This window comes from Zeugodacus cucurbitae, chromosome 4, assembly GCF_028554725.1.
Source record: "Zeugodacus cucurbitae isolate PBARC_wt_2022May chromosome 4, idZeuCucr1.2, whole genome shotgun sequence".
Taxonomy (NCBI): Eukaryota; Metazoa; Arthropoda; class Insecta; order Diptera; family Tephritidae; genus Zeugodacus; species Zeugodacus cucurbitae.
The window spans coordinates 40,596,998-40,615,367 of NC_071669.1; the positions used below are offsets into that span (position 1 = coordinate 40,596,998).

General features: G+C 33.0%; 1 protein-coding gene across 3 annotated transcripts in view; it reads left to right on the forward strand.

The window, feature by feature from the left end:
* LOC105214865 (rho guanine nucleotide exchange factor 15) overlaps positions 1 to 18,370 on the forward strand; it is a 70,216-nt gene that overhangs the window by 23,121 nt on the left and 28,725 nt on the right. The window contains exon 1 of one of the 3 annotated variants that reach the window (XM_029042086.2): positions 2,892 to 3,036. The exons of the other annotated variants lie outside the window; for them this stretch is intronic. The gene's annotated coding sequence lies outside the window, so the exon portion shown is untranslated. Of the gene's footprint in view, positions 1 to 2,891; positions 3,037 to 18,370 lie in introns of those variants that run through there. 3 annotated transcript variants of the gene reach the window in all.

Here is an 18,370-nt window from a genome sequence, read left to right on the forward strand (position 1 = left end):
TCTTCTTCTTGACTGTCGTAGACACCGCTTACTCTGTTATAGCCGAGTCCACAACAGCGCGCCACGCATCTCTCCTTTTGGCAGTTTGACGCCAATTGGTAATACCAAGTGAAGACAGGTCCCTCTCCACCTGGTTCTTCCATCGGAGTGGAGGTCTCCCTCTTCCTCGGCTTCTACCAGCGGGTACTGCATCGAATACTTTCAGAGCTGGAGCACTTTCATCCATTCGAACAACATGACCTAGCCAGCGTAGCCGCTGTCTTTTTATTCGCTGGACTATGTCTATGTCGTCGAATAACACATACAGCTCATCGTTCCATCGTCTGCGGTATATCACCGTCTTATCTTTTTAAAAATGTAATAAAATTTTTCATCAATCCAAGCATAATATGTAATGGAGGTAAAACTGTTTTTTGGGTTTAATGAGAGCTATGTTCTTCACATTAGCCTGGCCTGGAATATATTAATCTATCTGATGTCACTCTTTTACTTTATAGTCCTACGTGTTAGAAAGTTTTTACTATAATTTTCGGTTTCAACTCGACTCATTGAATTTGCTTAGGCACTAAGTCATTTGAATGCATGAGTTCCAATGTGTTGCAGGTCCCACGACTGGCATTTGGTAGGATTTTTAACCTTACCACGTGGACTCTGATTGGACACTGACCAGTTAAAACCCTCAATGCTAGGGAAAGCTAGATCTTGGTTTATAGTATGTGTATTAAATCAGTGGGTTTATAAATAAAAATTATAAAGTTCCCAGTGATTGTGTAAAGATGCTAATTGTAGTTATTTTCCCACCAAGGTCTACGATGTGATTGGATAAAAAATTATTTTTGCTTGATTTCATTATTACGAACATACGTATATTTTATATAAATTTGTAAATCTTATAATAGAAGGAGTTTGCAATAAGTCTAGTTATTTTCTTTAAAAAATGTGGATATAGTACAAACATACATATACGTAAATATATCTAATGTATTGTATATCTACAACTTACATAATTTTCCTACATGCATTCCGCATCGATCCACCATTTGACCGCACTAATTGTACTTAAGCCATTTGGCATTATGTTATGCTAAATGCTTAAGCTTCGCCTCTAGTGTCAGCACACACGCATACCTACATACATACATACATATGTACTGTTGTGAAGGGCAGACCAGCGGGCGCATGGTGAGACAGACTGTCAATCAAATGGCTACGCGCCATAAATGTCAATAAATTGTATAAAATTATAGTGGAATACATAAGAGTGCTCGCATAAATATTTTCTTTGCATACGATTTACAACACCACAACAACAAAAGCAATCAATAATATCTAACAATTGCAGAGGCCCAACTGCTGCCGCCACACACACTCAATACTCGCATGGCATACAAACGGCCACCCTCTCTGGAGGCCTCTGGCGCGCATCTGGCAACCTTAACCAAACACTCGGTGCCTCCGATTGTCATTATTGTATGCACGAGTATGTGTGTGTGTGTGTGTGCGTTTTTGTTTGTGCGCTGTTATGGCAGCTGCAGCAAGTGTTATTTCGCTTTATTGACAGTCGGCCCGCCAATTGTTACACATACGCCCGAGTGTGCCACAACCACCCGCGTCAGTAATTACAATAATCGCTTGTCGCGGCCGCTGCCACTCACGAGCGTGCTTGCGTTTGTACGAGTACATTGACAGTTACATAACGGGTGATTTTTTTGAGGTTAGGATTTTCATGCATTAGTATTTGACAGATCACGTGGGATTTCAGACATGGTGTCAAAGAGAAAGATGCTCAGTATGCTTTGACATTTCATCATGAATAGACTTACTAACGAGCAACGCTTGCAAATCATTGAATTTTATTACCAAAATCAGTGGCAGAAAATCCGCTTTTTTATCGACAAATTTTGTTCAGCGATGAGGCTCATTTCTGGTTGAATGGCTACGTAAATAAGCAAAATTGCCGCATTTGGGGTGAAGAGCAACCAGAAGCCGTTCAAGAACTGCCCATGCATCCCGAAAAATGCACTGTTTGGTGTGGTTTGTACGCTGGTGGAATCATTGGACCGTATTTTTTCAAAGATGCTGTTGGACGCAACGTTACGGTGAATGGCGATCGCTATCGTTCGATGCTAACAAACTTTTTGTTGCCAAAAATGGAAGAACTGAACTTGGTTGACATGTGGTTTCAACAAGATGGCGCTACATGCCACACAGCTCGCGATTCTATGGCCATTTTGAGGGAAAACTTCGGAGAACAATTCATCTCAAGAAATGGACCCGTAAGTTGGCCACCAAGATCATGCGATTTAACGCCTTTAGACTATTTTTTGTGGGGCTACGTCAAGTCTAAAGTCTACAGAAATAAGCCAGCAACTATTCCAGCTTTGGAAGACAACATTTCCGAAGAAATTCGGGCTATTCCGGCCGAAATGCTCGAAAAAGTTGCCCAAAATTGGACTTTCCGAATGGACCACCTAAGACGCAGCCGCGGTCAACATTTAAATGAAATTATCTTCAAAAAGTAAATGTCATGAACCAATCTAACGTTTCAAATAAAGAACCGATGAGAGAGAACCAAATTTTATGCGTTTTTTTTTTAAAAAAAGTTATCAAGCTCTTAAAAAATCACCCTTTACATACGAACGTGACATATGCACAGCACTTGAGGGTGTTTTGGCTTTTGCAAGTGGAATTCAGTCAGTCAGTTAGTTAGTTGCATTGGTTAGTTGCTGTTGCCAGCGCTTGGCTAGCGAGCGGTTGTTCGAACAGAAAGCCGGAGAAGTGTTAGTGTACCGTTGTTATTAGTGTAAACGTTGCTTTGACAACACCGTAAAAATTTTTAAATTTCGACCAAAACAAAAGAGTGGTGAATGTAGAAGAAGGAAAAGCGTTTAAGTATTCATCCTTGGCGTATAGTAGTGGTTACGTAAAATAAGTTATAATAATGAATTGATTATAAAAAATTTTGGATATATGTATAATTAAATGATCTAGTGCCCTTTTCAAATAAAATAAAAGTGGTTACAAGGAAGCTTCCAGGTAATTTCGTGCAAGTGAAAAAAGAATAACCTATTTTGCTCGACCTAAACAGAGCCCATAAAGACCAAAATAAAGAAAGGAAAAGTTAATAGGGAAATCTAATAGGTGTAGGTCTTCGTTTAGTTGACCTCACGTTGTAAAAGAGATGTATTAATTCCGCCTATTCATTATAGAATCATCTACACATCTGTTCAAAATAATAGGTAGACTTTTGATGAGACATTTAATATTGAAAAATAAATTATGATACAAATGTTTTGTTGTATATTTAACATTATTTTACTTATTGGTTTGTACATACTAGATGGGTCACGAGTCATATTGCTCCGTTGAACAAGCCCAGCAAGTTCCCAGCTCAGAATGCAGGGGAAATTACTTCGAGGCATTGAGAAATTGAAGGAAGGTCTCATAAATGCTTTAAAGTGGAAATCTAGCAGGGAAATTTGTGAAAGGCTACAAAAAGCGAATAAATTTCTTGATCGTCGCTTTGTAGCTATTTTTAAAGAGGACCCTTTCTAGTCGTTGGAGACGATGACAGCAAATTTTATTTTTTTTTAATTTTAATTTAATTTAATGAAGTTAGTTCTCAAACAGTCTACAGTAGCTTCTAAAAAGTCAAGCTTCCAAATCGAATAGCCAGGAACCTTCAATAATTGCGAACATAAAGATTTAGTATGCTGTGCTTTAAAATCATTTAGATCAGCCAGGATGTGAGGAAGCAAAAAAGAGGATAAATATTCTAAGGAGCGACGACAAAAACAAATTTGTTTAGTAAAAGAAGTGTACCTTACCCATAAGGAAAGGGTTTTCACGTCCGATTTATTTTTATTCCCCTATTTCCCACTGTTTTTCATCACAAAACTTCTTTCAACAAAATTTCCGAAGAACTTCTTCCAACTTTTCAAACAATGTTCCTGGTAACAGGAGAACCTTTAAGAGTGTTATGTCTTTTCGCCAAGTGAAGCAACTATTCGTAAGTGAATTGGTAAATTTCATACAGTACCGAAAAAGACTATGAATCCAAATTCACAGATATGAAAAGTATTTTCGCTGGAAAAAATAGGGAAGCCTATTTGGAAGCAAAAGATAAATCTCACTCTAAAATTGTATCGATATATTGGTTTCGGTGAAACGTCCTCGATTGCAGGTCTAATGAGCAACAAATAGCATTTTATTCATAAAAATATTTTTTCGAAAACAATCTACGAAGTTGTTAAGGCCATATATGGAAAATATTTTATATACAACTACCAGACAGATGTTGTCCTGCCTGATATTTCAAGCTATTAGAATTTTAAACAAAGTGTATGTTGTATTGGGACAAAGTGGGATTAATACATAATTGGATTGAAGATTTTGTAGTGACAGTCCATTGTAAAATATTTTCCAAAAATTTTTATATTTTTATAAAAGCGATTTCTATGCAGTAACATATAAAATATCAAAAATTTTATTAATTTAAAATTAATTTTAATTAATAATATTTAAATTGGACCGAATGTTAACTACATACCATACTCGAATCCACCTGAAGACCCACAAAAAATTCATTCAAATCGGCCCAACTTTTTAAGAGTAGTACACACGTACAGAAGAATTTTATATATTCAGAATATTATATATAATATTCAAAAGAATTTTCTAGAGGAACTGTTACAATTTATTGGTTGTCATAATCTTTTAGCGAAGTCAACACATAATTTATGCGTAGAAAAAACTTTCAATTTTTAACTGATTTAAATTAGTTTATCTCCACTAAGCGCAATTTATTCATTTTGCGCCATTGTCATGCTAAACTTTCCAAAATTTCGCCGCACCTCATTTCTTTTATTCGCATTATTTATGTATGAAATACTTGCATATTAATTTTTTGATCTTCTATGCTCATTTCATTCGATTTCTGCTTGGTAATTAAATTCTATATGGTGTTAAGTGGCAATTTTTTGGATTGCCCCTCTTCCGCTGACGTCGCAAGTTGCAAATGCAAATGAACTCCAATGACTGAATATATGTTTGCTGATTTGATTTTAGAGCCAATATATCTGAGTTAAACACGCACGAGTTAATAACTTCTGCATGTCAACCAAAAGACGATGAAATGAAGGCAAAAGCCGCAGCACAGCATCGTTTTAAATTAGTGTTGTTTTTGAATATTTCTTAAGACAAATGTATATAGATGTGTATATTTGAGTCTCTGGTGTGCTTGTCTGACTATCGAAGTATGCATATTTATAACGTTCACATTTCACTGGATTTTTTGAAAGTAGAACCAGTAGAGATTTCTTGCACTTTTGGAAAAATTTGTCATTTGTTTGTGCCATTTCTCTAATATATTTGTTAGATTTTTATTTTTTTAATATTTACTTAAATAAATTAGTAAAATGTATTTAATTCAAAATTGGTTACTTGTGTCAAACAAAAGAAATCATAGGCCTCCAGGCTGATTGATTTACAGTTAGTTGGCAATAGCGCTATTGTAGAAAAAACTTTCAATTTTTAACTGATTTAAATTAGTTTATCTCCACTAAGCGCAATTTATTCATTTTGCGCCATTGTCATGCTAAACTTTCCAAAATTTCGCCGCACCTCATTTCTTTTATTCGCATTATTTATGTATGAAATACTTGCATATTAATTTTTTGATCTTCTATGCTCATTTCATTCGATTTCTGCTTGGTAATTAAATTCTATATGGTGTTAAGTGGCAATTTTTTGGATTGCCCCTCTTCCGCTGACGTCGCAAGTTGCAAATGCAAATGAACTCCAATGACTGAATATATGTTTGCTGATTTGATTTTAGAGCCAATATATCTGAGTTAAACACGCACGAGTTAATAACTTCTGCATGTCAACCAAAAGACGATGAAATGAAGGCAAAAGCCGCAGCACAGCATCGTTTTAAATTAGTGTTGTTTTTGAATATTTCTTAAGACAAATGTATATAGATGTGTATATTTGAGTCTCTGGTGTGCTTGTCTGACTATCGAAGTATGCATATTTATAACGTTCACATTTCACTGGATTTTTTGAAAGTAGAACCAGTAGAGATTTCTTGCACTTTTGGAAAAATTTGTCATTTGTTTGTGCCATTTCTCTAATATATTTGTTAGATTTTTATTTTTTTAATATTTACTTAAATAAATTAGTAAAATGTATTTAATTCAAAATTGGTTACTTGTGTCAAACAAAAGAAATCATAGGCCTCCAGGCTGATTGATTTACAGTTAGTTGGCAATAGCGCTATTGTAGAAAAAACTTTCAATTTTTAACTGATTTAAATTAGTTTATCTCCACTAAGCGCAATTTATTCATTTTGCGCCATTGTCATGCTAAACTTTCCAAAATTTCGCCGCACCTCATTTCTTTTATTCGCATTATTTATGTATGAAATACTTGCATATTAATTTTTTGATCTTCTATGCTCATTTCATTCGATTTCTGCTTGGTAATTAAATTCTATATGGTGTTAAGTGGCAATTTTTTGGATTGCCCCTCTTCCGCTGACGTCGCAAGTTGCAAATGCAAATGAACTCCAATGACTGAATATATGTTTGCTGATTTGATTTTAGAGCCAATATATCTGAGTTAAACACGCACGAGTTAATAACTTCTGCATGTCAACCAAAAGACGATGAAATGAAGGCAAAAGCCGCAGCACAGCATCGTTTTAAATTAGTGTTGTTTTTGAATATTTCTTAAGACAAATGTATATAGATGTGTATATTTGAGTCTCTGGTGTGCTTGTCTGACTATCGAAGTATGCATATTTATAACGTTCACATTTCACTGGATTTTTTGAAAGTAGAACCAGTAGAGATTTCTTGCACTTTTGGAAAAATTTGTCATTTGTTTGTGCCATTTCTCTAATATATTTGTTAGATTTTTATTTTTTTAATATTTACTTAAATAAATTAGTAAAATGTATTTAATTCAAAATTGGTTACTTGTGTCAAACAAAAGAAATCATAGGCCTCCAGGCTGATTGATTTACAGTTAGTTGGCAATAGCGCTATTGGCATTTAATTTCCCTAACAAGTTCACACACAAACATACAAATGTGTGTGTATTTGCACAGTTGCGGGCAAAATGAGCGTTAGCAAATCGTTAAAATTGTCAACAGACATTAACTTAATTAAGTGTGTGAAATAGTTACTGACTGGCTGCTGCGGATGACAGTGAGAACAAATGTTGCTGGCAAATGAAATTCACTACGTGACACTCATAGAGTTATGCGGGGTAAGAACGTGAGATAATTTCCGGAAACTAGATTTCTTGCCAGAGGCAGCTGCTCACTGTGCTATCTCCACGCAAATATGCAAATGTGAAGAATAGCATAAAGATTATTCGCCTAGAATGCGTGCAGTTTATAAAAAAAATTGCCATTAAACTTCTCTGGGGAAATTTAAATAGTTAACGAGCATGACTTCATAATGATAACAAATCAGAATATCAAATAAATAAAGTATTTAACGATTTTCACTGAATACTTAAATTCTGCTTTTTCACACACGTTTGCGTTTATATATTTCACTAAAAAGAAAATAATAAAACAAGAGACTTTAAACATATGTGCAAATATTTACTAAATAGTATTTATGAGAATTTCTTTTTTATCAGGATTTAAATCACTCGTTTTGCTTACATGTTGAACTTTCTATTTCATGAAATTAATAAACACAATTTTTTGATTTTCAACAACTTAAATATTACAGCGTCAGAATTATCAGGCGCAAAATATCGAAATCATTTTTAATTAGTGAGACGAAATCTTTCTCAACTAGGGTTTTAGACTTTTTCCCGTGAAATGCTACTACTAATTATCATCCGTTCTGATATGGAATATGTAATATGGATTATAGTAATTGTAATATAAAACCACTTTAATTGAAAGGCAAAAAAAAATAATTGTCTTACTTCTTAATTGAAGATCATATAGTTCCTAAACTTCAATAAGAAACGCAATGAATTAATACAACAAATTTAGAAAAGAGAAAAAAAGTGAGTCCCTTACAATATACTAGAATAAAAGAGAAAAATCGTCATTCGTGTCGTCCTTCATTAACCACATTTCTTGCCATAAACCTGTTGCACCCTCAAACAAAATTTACTTATTTAATGCAATATACGAAAAAATCGAATTATTTTCTGGGTATGATATGAAAAAACCACCGACAATAATTATATACAGCCTTTGGAGGATTTCTTGACCACTTCAATTTTCGCCACCAAGCTACATTATATCCATGTTTATACGTTCAAAAGTTGTTAGACGAGCGATGACACATCTCCAATTCAGTGTTTGTTCCCAATTGTATGTCGATATTTACACTCGCTTCATTTACATCTAAAAAAGCGAACGTAGCAGATGAAATTTGAGATGAATTATATGTTATAGGTTGAGGTTACCGTAACATCAGAAAAATACTACTATGTATAAAATATGGTTGAAATCGGTCGAGAAGTTCCAGAGGTGTAGTTTCTGACACACAAGTGGGCTGTGCCACGCCCATTTTCCATTTTTGATATCAATCTGAGTACATCCTTCTGTAACATGTTTTTAGTGTTTGTCTTTAGAGATTTTTTTTTTTATTTGTAACTTATTTTCTTCTCGTCCGACTGGATTCTATGAGTTACTTAGAAAAAACAAAGCTGATTTTACCAATATATAAATTGTGTAAGTTTTATGCAAGAATCGCATCCCATATTACTTGAAGAGATAACAAACTCATACAAATTACATAATATTTGGTCAGTTGCAGGTTAAGTACACAATACACCGGCGAACAAACAAATGCCGCAATTTGTGACAAATAATGATTAAGTGACAAAAGTAACAACAAATAAATAAGCTGCGACAAAAAGCGACACTTTGTGCGAGAAGAAAACCCATAACTTTCTCCAAACAAGCATAAACACTTCACAGTTTAGTAGTGATATTTGCTTTTAATAATTTTTTCTTCAAATGTAAACAAATGTGTAAAAAATTCAATAAAATCTTCAACAATTCAACTGCGAACATCTTTCAATTTTGCTGTCATCAAAACTTCGCGATAAAACTCACACACCCAAAGTGAGCTGCGAATATTGAACTCACAAAAGCTTTTTATACCCCTATGTATTTATGTATGGCTGTATATTTGTCTGTGGTGAAGTAAATAAATACACAAATGCCACACCTGCACAAAAGGTGGCCAATAAAGACCGATTCGGTTGCTAAAAATTGACATTCACTGTTGTTGTTGTAGAATTATGTTTTTGTGTACTAACGAGTATATAGCGAATTTATATTTTATTTTGAATATGTGATTAAAAATACACATACATAAAGGGTCTTTTTCATACATATGATTTTGAAGAGGATATGAAACGATTATTATGCAAAACGAATTTAGCCTTATTATAAATATAAGGGTTTGTCATTATGTTTTAAAAACTAATTTCGGCAAATAAATTTTAAAATAAATAAAATTTCAGCAGAGAGGTCAAATTTCCGACCACTTTTACAGCAATGCGGCCCCTCCAAGAAACTTTGTTACGGAGTAAGTCTGTTCATTATGGAATGGCAAATCAAATTGAGTATACATCAACAGTTGTCAAAAAGACCTACTCTGAAAAGAGTATTGCCTCATTGAAAACCCCACGTATAACAAGTAAGGAAAGGCTAAGTTCGGGTGCAACCGAACATTTTATACTCTCGCAGTTTATTGCTATATTTTCTAAGAAAACACACAATTTGACTCATATATTCGGCATTAATATATTTCAGATATTAAGCGATTTATAAGCTATTAAGCTCATCGTATTTTTGAAAATCCTATAATTAGGTATTCTCATATATTCATATATAAGGGAAGTTATGACCCGATTTTAACCTATTCTGGTACAGAGACACACTATTAGAAGAAATATATTTCCTATGAATTAAATTAAGATAACTGAGAGATTTACCGAAATTTTCGGTGAAAAGTTACCACGGGGCACTGAGTTCTTCATATTCGATATCCGGGGCATTGAAAAGTTATAGTCTGATTTCGACAATTTTTTCACAAGGGATGCCACAGATCATATACAGTATTTGTGTAAAGTTTTATTTCGCTATCTTCATTGGTTCCTTATGTATATATTATCAAGTGAAGGAATAAGATGAAATTCAAAAATGAGTTATATGGGAAGTTGTCGTGGTTGCGAATCTGTCGAGTAGTTCCTGAGATATGGTTTTTGACTCATAAGTGGGCGATGCCACGCCCATTTTACATTTTGTAAAAAAATCTCTGTGCAGCTTCCTTCTGCTATTATTTCGTTAGTGAGTTAACTCACTTTTAGTAATTTTCAACCTAACCTTTGTATGGGAGGTGGGCGTGGTTATTATCCGATTTCAACTATTTTCATGGTGTGTGGTGCGGTACGTAAAAGAATCGACTGCAGAAAGTTTGGTTTATATAGCTTTATTGGTTTGCGAGATATATACAAATAACCGATTTGGAGCCTCGCCCACATCCCCAAGAAAATTACATCCAAATATGCCCCTTGCTAGTGCGATCCTTTATTCCAAATTTTACTTTTATAACTTTATTTATGGCTTAGTTATAACACTTTATAGGTTTTTGGTTTTCGCCATTTTTTGGGCGTAGCAATGGTCCGATTTTGCCAACCTCCTGAGGGTGCCAAGCAACATGTGTTCCAAGTTTCATTAAGATATCTTAATTTTTACTCAAGTTATCGCTTGCACGGACAGACAGACATCCGGATTTCAACTCGTCTCGTCATCCTAATCATTTTGATATATATAACCCTATATCTAACTCGTTTAGTTTTATGACTTACAAACAACCGTTATGTGAACAAAACTATAATACTCTCTTAGCAACTTTTGTCGAGAGAGTATAAAAATACACCCTTTATATACCAGGTATAGCTAAGAAATAAAAACGCAAATATCTTTAGAATAATCGTCTTAAGAGTGTCAATAAATTGTCAGGCAGTGTCAATATTTTGCGATATACATACATACATACATACCAAGATGCATATACAATTTTTTGATGCGAAATAATATAACTACAACCTCAGACACATGCATGTAGTAGGGAAAACACATGGTTAAAAGAAAGTTGCTTAATCTTAGAGAGATTTTATGATGTTATGATCTGAGTTGAACGCACTTACAGTGTCCACCCGTTAATTGTATTTCCTAACAAAAATCTTCCTGAATTTGAAGAAGTAATGATTTTTTATGAAATTTGCTCGAGAATCGTGAGATTTTAATATTTGACATTATTACAGTACTACAGTATTTACATTAATTTAACATAAAAATTAATAAAGTACCTTCACTACACTTTACTATAAATCAATTTCTACAAAATATACGAAAGAGATATTGGAGTTTTCCAAATTCGGTTTCTTTATTTCTGGAGAAATGTATGTTAAAACTTACAGATGTATTCCTGATGAAGTAGATTAAAAATAACATATCCTTCAAATTAATAAAAATTCATTCGGACTTGTTTAATTTCTTTATTGATACAAACTCCATTAAAATTCGTGTTTGAAAAGGATTAGAACAGGATTTTTTGGCATATATTTTAACAAAAGTTTAAAGTAACTCAGGTAATTTTCATCCAGAGTGAGTGTTTTTTTTTTTAATATTCATGAATTTATCCTTTTTTTGAAAGTTTATGAACATACAGTTTTACTACAGTAGTAATACAATTGAAAGAATTCTCCAATACAAAATTTAAGAACAACCTCGATTTTGGTAAAGTAGTTGCATTTATGGCGTATATACTATTGCAACAAGATTTTTTTTAAATTAATACGAGTTTACGTTCATATACGTGTATGCGTAGTGACCCAACAAAAAATATTTGAGTTATTACTAAACAAAATTTAAAATTGATAAGAGTATTTTAAGAAAACTTGTGAAAATGTTTGAATAATATGTCAAAGGAGCTTCATATTCAATTGGAGTAGTATGAATCAGTTTTCAACCGGAACATTTTCCTACAAGGCACGTAAAACCTTTTGTATTTCCCCTCCATGTATGTATGTATGTTATTGATGACGGGTGAAAATGCGTTAATGTGTCAAAAGCAGGTGCTGATGATAGTGGCAATGCTATGAATGATTATGAAGAAATCGGTATACAATAGTGAACGTTGCTAGTCGATAATTGTTGATACTATACACGTCTAAAATTTGCATAAGATTTAAACAATAGCTTTCTAATTCATTATTCTTTTATAAACAAATTAGCAAACGACACGTGCCTAGCAGACACTAAACTTTATTTAAGAACGTCTGTTCAAAAGATAACTACTGAGAGAAATGAGAAAACATAATATCCAAATAACAAATAGTCGTTTATATGAGAAGTGAAGAAAGCATATTATTTTTTTTTTTTATCTTAACATATATGTTTAATACTTTTCAGTAATTTTAAAATAATAAATAAAAGCTACTACAAATTTTGCGCTCTTTAATTTTTTAGATTGGAAATAATACTTATTATATAATAAATACCTATAGATAAAATTTTGAATGAATTACAGCAGTTAGAAAGATTTTAAAATAAAACTTGTACTGAGTGTTATGCCCCAATTTGCCACCAATAATGGATATCTCAATAATGAAATATCTCAACGCTTCTTTTAGTACCCATATGTCTCCTTAATTACCTCTCTCCAACACTTTGCCTTGTTGCTATCCGTCAAGATGAGAGAATAATATTAATTAGCGTTCGAACTCGGGATATGCCCTCTTGATTCACATATGCACAATACATCAATCCCGTATACTTAAATATCAATTTAATATTACGCAATGGCTAACATAAGATTCAAGGTCGAAATAGTACATAAATTCTATATTTTGCAAAAATGAGTTGCTGTTGATAGGCGCGGTTCCTCAGCTGCTAAAACGAGGTGTGCTTTCAAGGAAACTAATTTATTTGAAAATAATTGTTCATAAATTAGTATCAAACTTCTCATGTTAAGCAAAACAAACATATAGATTGACTAGCATACAATCGGTTTTACGGAAACGATATATGTATGTATATAGGTATGTGATGAAATAACTTTAGAGAATAACTGTGTTTTGTGTTTTGTATTCAAAAACTATATAGAAACAAAATATTTAATTATTTAGGCTAGTTTTATAGAAATTTGAATGAACTCCAAAACAAAAATATTCTTATTTCGACAATGAAATGAGATAATATTAAGGTTATTCGTTTTTTAACCAAATTTATTTAAGAATATACTAAACGTCGAAAAAATTGTACATTTTTATTCCTACCAATTTTTCCTACCTACCTTTACTCAGCAATACAAGTGTATATAAACATTTTTATGATTGTCTGAGAGAAAGAGAAAAATAAGCAACACTATTGAAGATTTTCATTGTATCTTTTAATAATCAAATATTTATAAGGCATTCATTCGTCTCGACTACCATATTTATGGTCAGTGTTTGTCAGACGCACATTTATGTATGGTCGCATGTAAAATCTTTTCATGCGACTCATGGCTGTTCATTGAAATTTGCATACCAATATGGCTAACCAAGAAAAAAGAGAAACTATAGAAATCGTAAAAAGGGTTGACAAAAAACTGTAGAATGCCTTAGAATTAGCACCTTTTTGTTTATCTTGTGAGCTTTTTGTGAAACTCTAGAAATAGGCCACTTTCGCAACAACAAAGAAATGACTTTGCTTATATACTTTTGTTGCGCACATACATATATACATACATTTTGAAATTAACAGTTAAAAAAAAGTAAAAAGTCACAGCATTTCTCTCAAAATAAAGGAAAAACGTAACAGTTTTGCTTCGCGCAGCAACGAACTATTGAACTATGTTCACGCTTTGCATTCCGAACAATTTACCTGGCACAGCCAATGAAGCTATCTCTCAGCCTAGTCAACCTACTTGAATTTGGTGTATGCGTGTCATTACTATGGTTTCGGCTTTGCAAGACCAGTTGACAGCAGACGAGAGAAAATGTGTGTGTATATATGTATGGCTTTGCGTATTCTTACTAGCTTCAAGCGACTCACCGGCTCTTTTCAATTTGGCATTACAAGGCGTCGACTAATAGCGCTGACAACAAGAAAGCGTATAATTTAATAAGTCCACAACGGGTTGTGTGATGCTCCTGTTCCAACGGCGGGCGGCACAACGCTTTGTGCGATGAGACGCTTATTAACTGACGAACTGGTGGGTTGTAAGGTTGCTTCTGCTTTATAAATGTATGTGTGTTACTGTGTTTGTAAATTGTTGATTTGTTTTTTTTTTTCTTCAAATTTTCCATATTTACTTATTCCAAAATATTTAGAAAACAAAATCAACTTTGTTGGGCGAAAGAGTAGGCCGTCTAATTCCGGTTGTTTGTTAGCTATTTACTGGCCGTGGGGTATTGGTGAAAGTTATCGATTGCCACTGAAATTCCATTCAGAAATAGTCTCATCAACGACGAACGAACCTGTTTACGTTTGTACCAATGGCTTACGTACGAACGTATGATTGATCATCAACTGGCATTGCTTGGTAATTATTAGAACTAATCTATATAATGAAGGCTTCTTTTAATAAATATTTTGCCTGAAAGTGAAAAAATAACTGGCGTATGCGGAACAGGAAAATATATGTCAGAAAATCCGCCTTCTACAGAATTATTCTTTCGCGAGTCTGTCAACTCTGATTGTTCCGATAATATTTATAATATATTTGACAAATAATTTCAAAGGTTTTCTTCAAATAGTTTACAAACTCTGAACTTAAGTTAAGACATTAAGACAACAATTTAGAAATCATTTTTGAAGAAAAGCTAGATTTTGCGAGCATACATAGGTGCTTCAAATGATATATTAAACAATTGAAATTTGTCACAATATGAATATATCAATGAGACCATACAATTTATTGAGCAATTGTTACTTCAAAAATATCAAAACATGCTATATCTAAGCTATTACCCCACTACTCCACAAATTGTTAAATTGTTATTAGTATAATAATTTTTTTATGTATTGAGTACATAATTGGAAGAGAATATAGTTCAACCTGCAGAATGATTTAGTGCTTTACAGACGACAGGTGTTTTACATTTACTAATTAGTACTCTCAGGAAACCGAAACAGGAAAAACAATGAGCAAGATTCTTCCGCTTAGGGAATCCCCAGCAATTTTTTCTAGTTTAATAATTTAAAAGAATGTGCTGGATGTTAATTTTTGTTAGTATGTCACACGAAGTCATATACAATTTTTTTTATTTTTTATTTGTCGCAATGATGAATATAGGTAAGCAGAGAGGTAAACTTGTATAAACCTATAAGAATATAATGGTATAGTAAAGGCATACAGACATACATACATTCATAGGTAGCTACGTAAGTAGGTAGGTAGATATTTGTTTCAAGAATTTCATTGTTGGCAATTTGCTACGTGATGCATACAAAATATAAACAAAATTAAAGTCATACGTGATCACCGCAATAAGTAGATAATTAACACTGTGCAGCAGCATAAGCAGATTTGTCTTCTCACGCCACTAAAGCTGATTTAAGAATTTAGTTTTAAATATAAATAATGGATAGATATTAAAATATATTTCGGCTGCTTATATATTTATATTTTGAATTCTCGCAAGCATGGAGTAGAACCATTTTATGCACCTAACGGATGTTTATAACCCTTCAAATTAATCGAGATATACGAGATTGAATAATTCAAACTGCATAACTCTCAAACTGCTAACGCCATTTCAACCAATACAAAACTGTTTTTTTAAGTATATCTTGGTTCAGTGCGAAACGGAGAGAAATCGATTTGACTTTGAATACTATTCGACCAATTTGGTCCACATTACACAAAAATCCTTTGACATGATTATGCTACAGTTTGAAAACAAAATTTTAAATCGGATATTTAAATTTTCATTAGATTTTATTATATCAATCATCATTGAGGATACATATCGAAATAGGAGTAAATACAAATAGGAGTGGTGAATCTATAGCCGCCAAGTCTGTCAACTGTCATCTGTCATCTATCCCCAGATGCAGTTCAAAAGGTCTATATAGTATTTATGTAGACCAGTGTTAGTTATCAGGAATACAAATTATGCATATATTTATTTATCATTCTTACACATAAAAGATTTGTTTAAACTTTAAAGCCACGTTCGCATGCTGTCAAAGGTTTTTTAGGACTTATAAACAAAGATCGCAAAGATCGTAAGCACACATACATATACTAAATTCATGCGCATACTTTTAAATATAATTTTTATATTGACACTCATGAACCGCAATTGGCACGAATTGTTAATCAGGTGACTTTTAATGAGGCAATCCCCTCTGAGGATGTACAAATGTATGAAAGGCACACATATCTACTTGTGTTGGTAAATATTTATGACAGCAACTCTGTTTGCACAGCTGTCAGAATTTCCCTATAGCCTCTCTTGTGACTTACCTGGAAGGGAAAGTGTATTCGCTCTACTGACTACAAAGACATTCCCACTGATTTGTTTCAAAGTTTGTATTAATGTATGTAACTAATAAAGGTGCTGACCTTTCTCGTCAAAAGTTGGAGAGTAGCCAAGCGAACAAACTTTTGCAATGAAGCACATAGAGATGGGATTATACCTATTTAATGTATCTCTTGTCATATAGCTCATCTCTAAAGTACATTTTTTTGGAGAAATAGTTAGCGGAGTGGTGAATCTAAGAAGTCATATGTCTCCGGTCTAGTATATTTCATATGAAAATTTTAGATATACGTTACTCATTGCACCAATGTTGTCTGACAGAATTAGCGGGCTAGTACAAGACTATATCGAAAAGAATAATTGGAAAAAAGAAGTTTTTTGAAGGTTTTCCAGGCGAAACCTTCTTCCAAAAAAATTAAATGAATCAGCAAATATGTTTTCATTACAAAGTATGTAAAGAAAACGTCCAATTTATCACATTTCGCTTCGGGCACGTTCCACGCTCACGTGTGCTAATCGGCTTATGAAATTTATCAATACACTATATAGTATATTTATATATCTATATGTATGTATTTTATTGGTCATCAGAGTTGTAAATGCTTCGATGCTTTATCTGTTTGCTTTTCGATTGATTTTATAGCTATGTATTTATTAAATTAATTTATTTCTTGTTTTCCGTTATGTCTCCATGAAAATAACACGAACTCAAACAATAGTTAGCGCTGAATGACATTTTACAATTTAATAGTGTTATTTTATTACGTAAAGAATAAATAATACTTTTAGCGTTGGTAATTGGGATTTACTGTTCATAAATATTATGTGATGAGCATTTTTATACAGATGTATGCAAGGCAAGATATCATGTTACGAAAGATATAAGGTATGACAAAGTTGGGGTGGAACAAACATGAAAATTTGAGAACGCCGATATTTGGAGTGTGGCAAAACGAACAAAGCACTATCATGAAAAAACTTGATGGCTCTACGATGAACGATATATGTATATGAAACGAAATGTCAAATTTTCATAGTAATTATGTCTTCACCTCCATCCATTTAAGACGTCTGTTACTAATGTGTGTTTCTGTCAAACACACTCCGAAAACAGTTGACACTTGGTTGACTAAAACTTCTATTGATTACATTCTATATATAACTCGTTAAGTATATATTTTAAAAATAACGTTTATTTATTAGTTATTTTACTCTTCGCCACTGATTGCGAGATATATGATAAAAATTCCAAAGTGTCGTCATTCAGTCTATCAAAATATCAATGTCTTCAATATATGTATATTAATACAACAATAATTTGGCATACTCAAATTTTTATATCGTATATAAGTTATTGATTAGTATTCAAAAGCTATAATAATAATTTCATGGCTTCTTGCCAGTATTGTTGTTGTGATATTGCTGAGTTTTAGCGATATGTCGTGGATTGAACACTATCCGCTGTTTAGTATGCAAACAGCGTTTTTCATATTTAGTTTATAATATTTCAAATTATTGCATAATCACATAAGCTAATACCCTCTAGATGAAATGTTAAATTAAATTGGTATTGTAATATGTAATGGTTAAAGCTATGTGTAAATGGGTTCGAAAGCTGTTTCCCACTCATTGTATACGGTAATTGGCAAGTTAATGGTTCCCTTTATATAATATAAAGCTAAGGGTTCTTGCCGTAATGTCAAATCATGGTTCCACGACAAACTTCTTTGGCGAATTGTGACATTCGAGGAACTCCTTCGCTCTAAATATTTTTTTTATTCTCACGATTGGTCAGTCGAACTCAGATGTATTCGCTTATCTGGTTCTTACCCTATTTAGA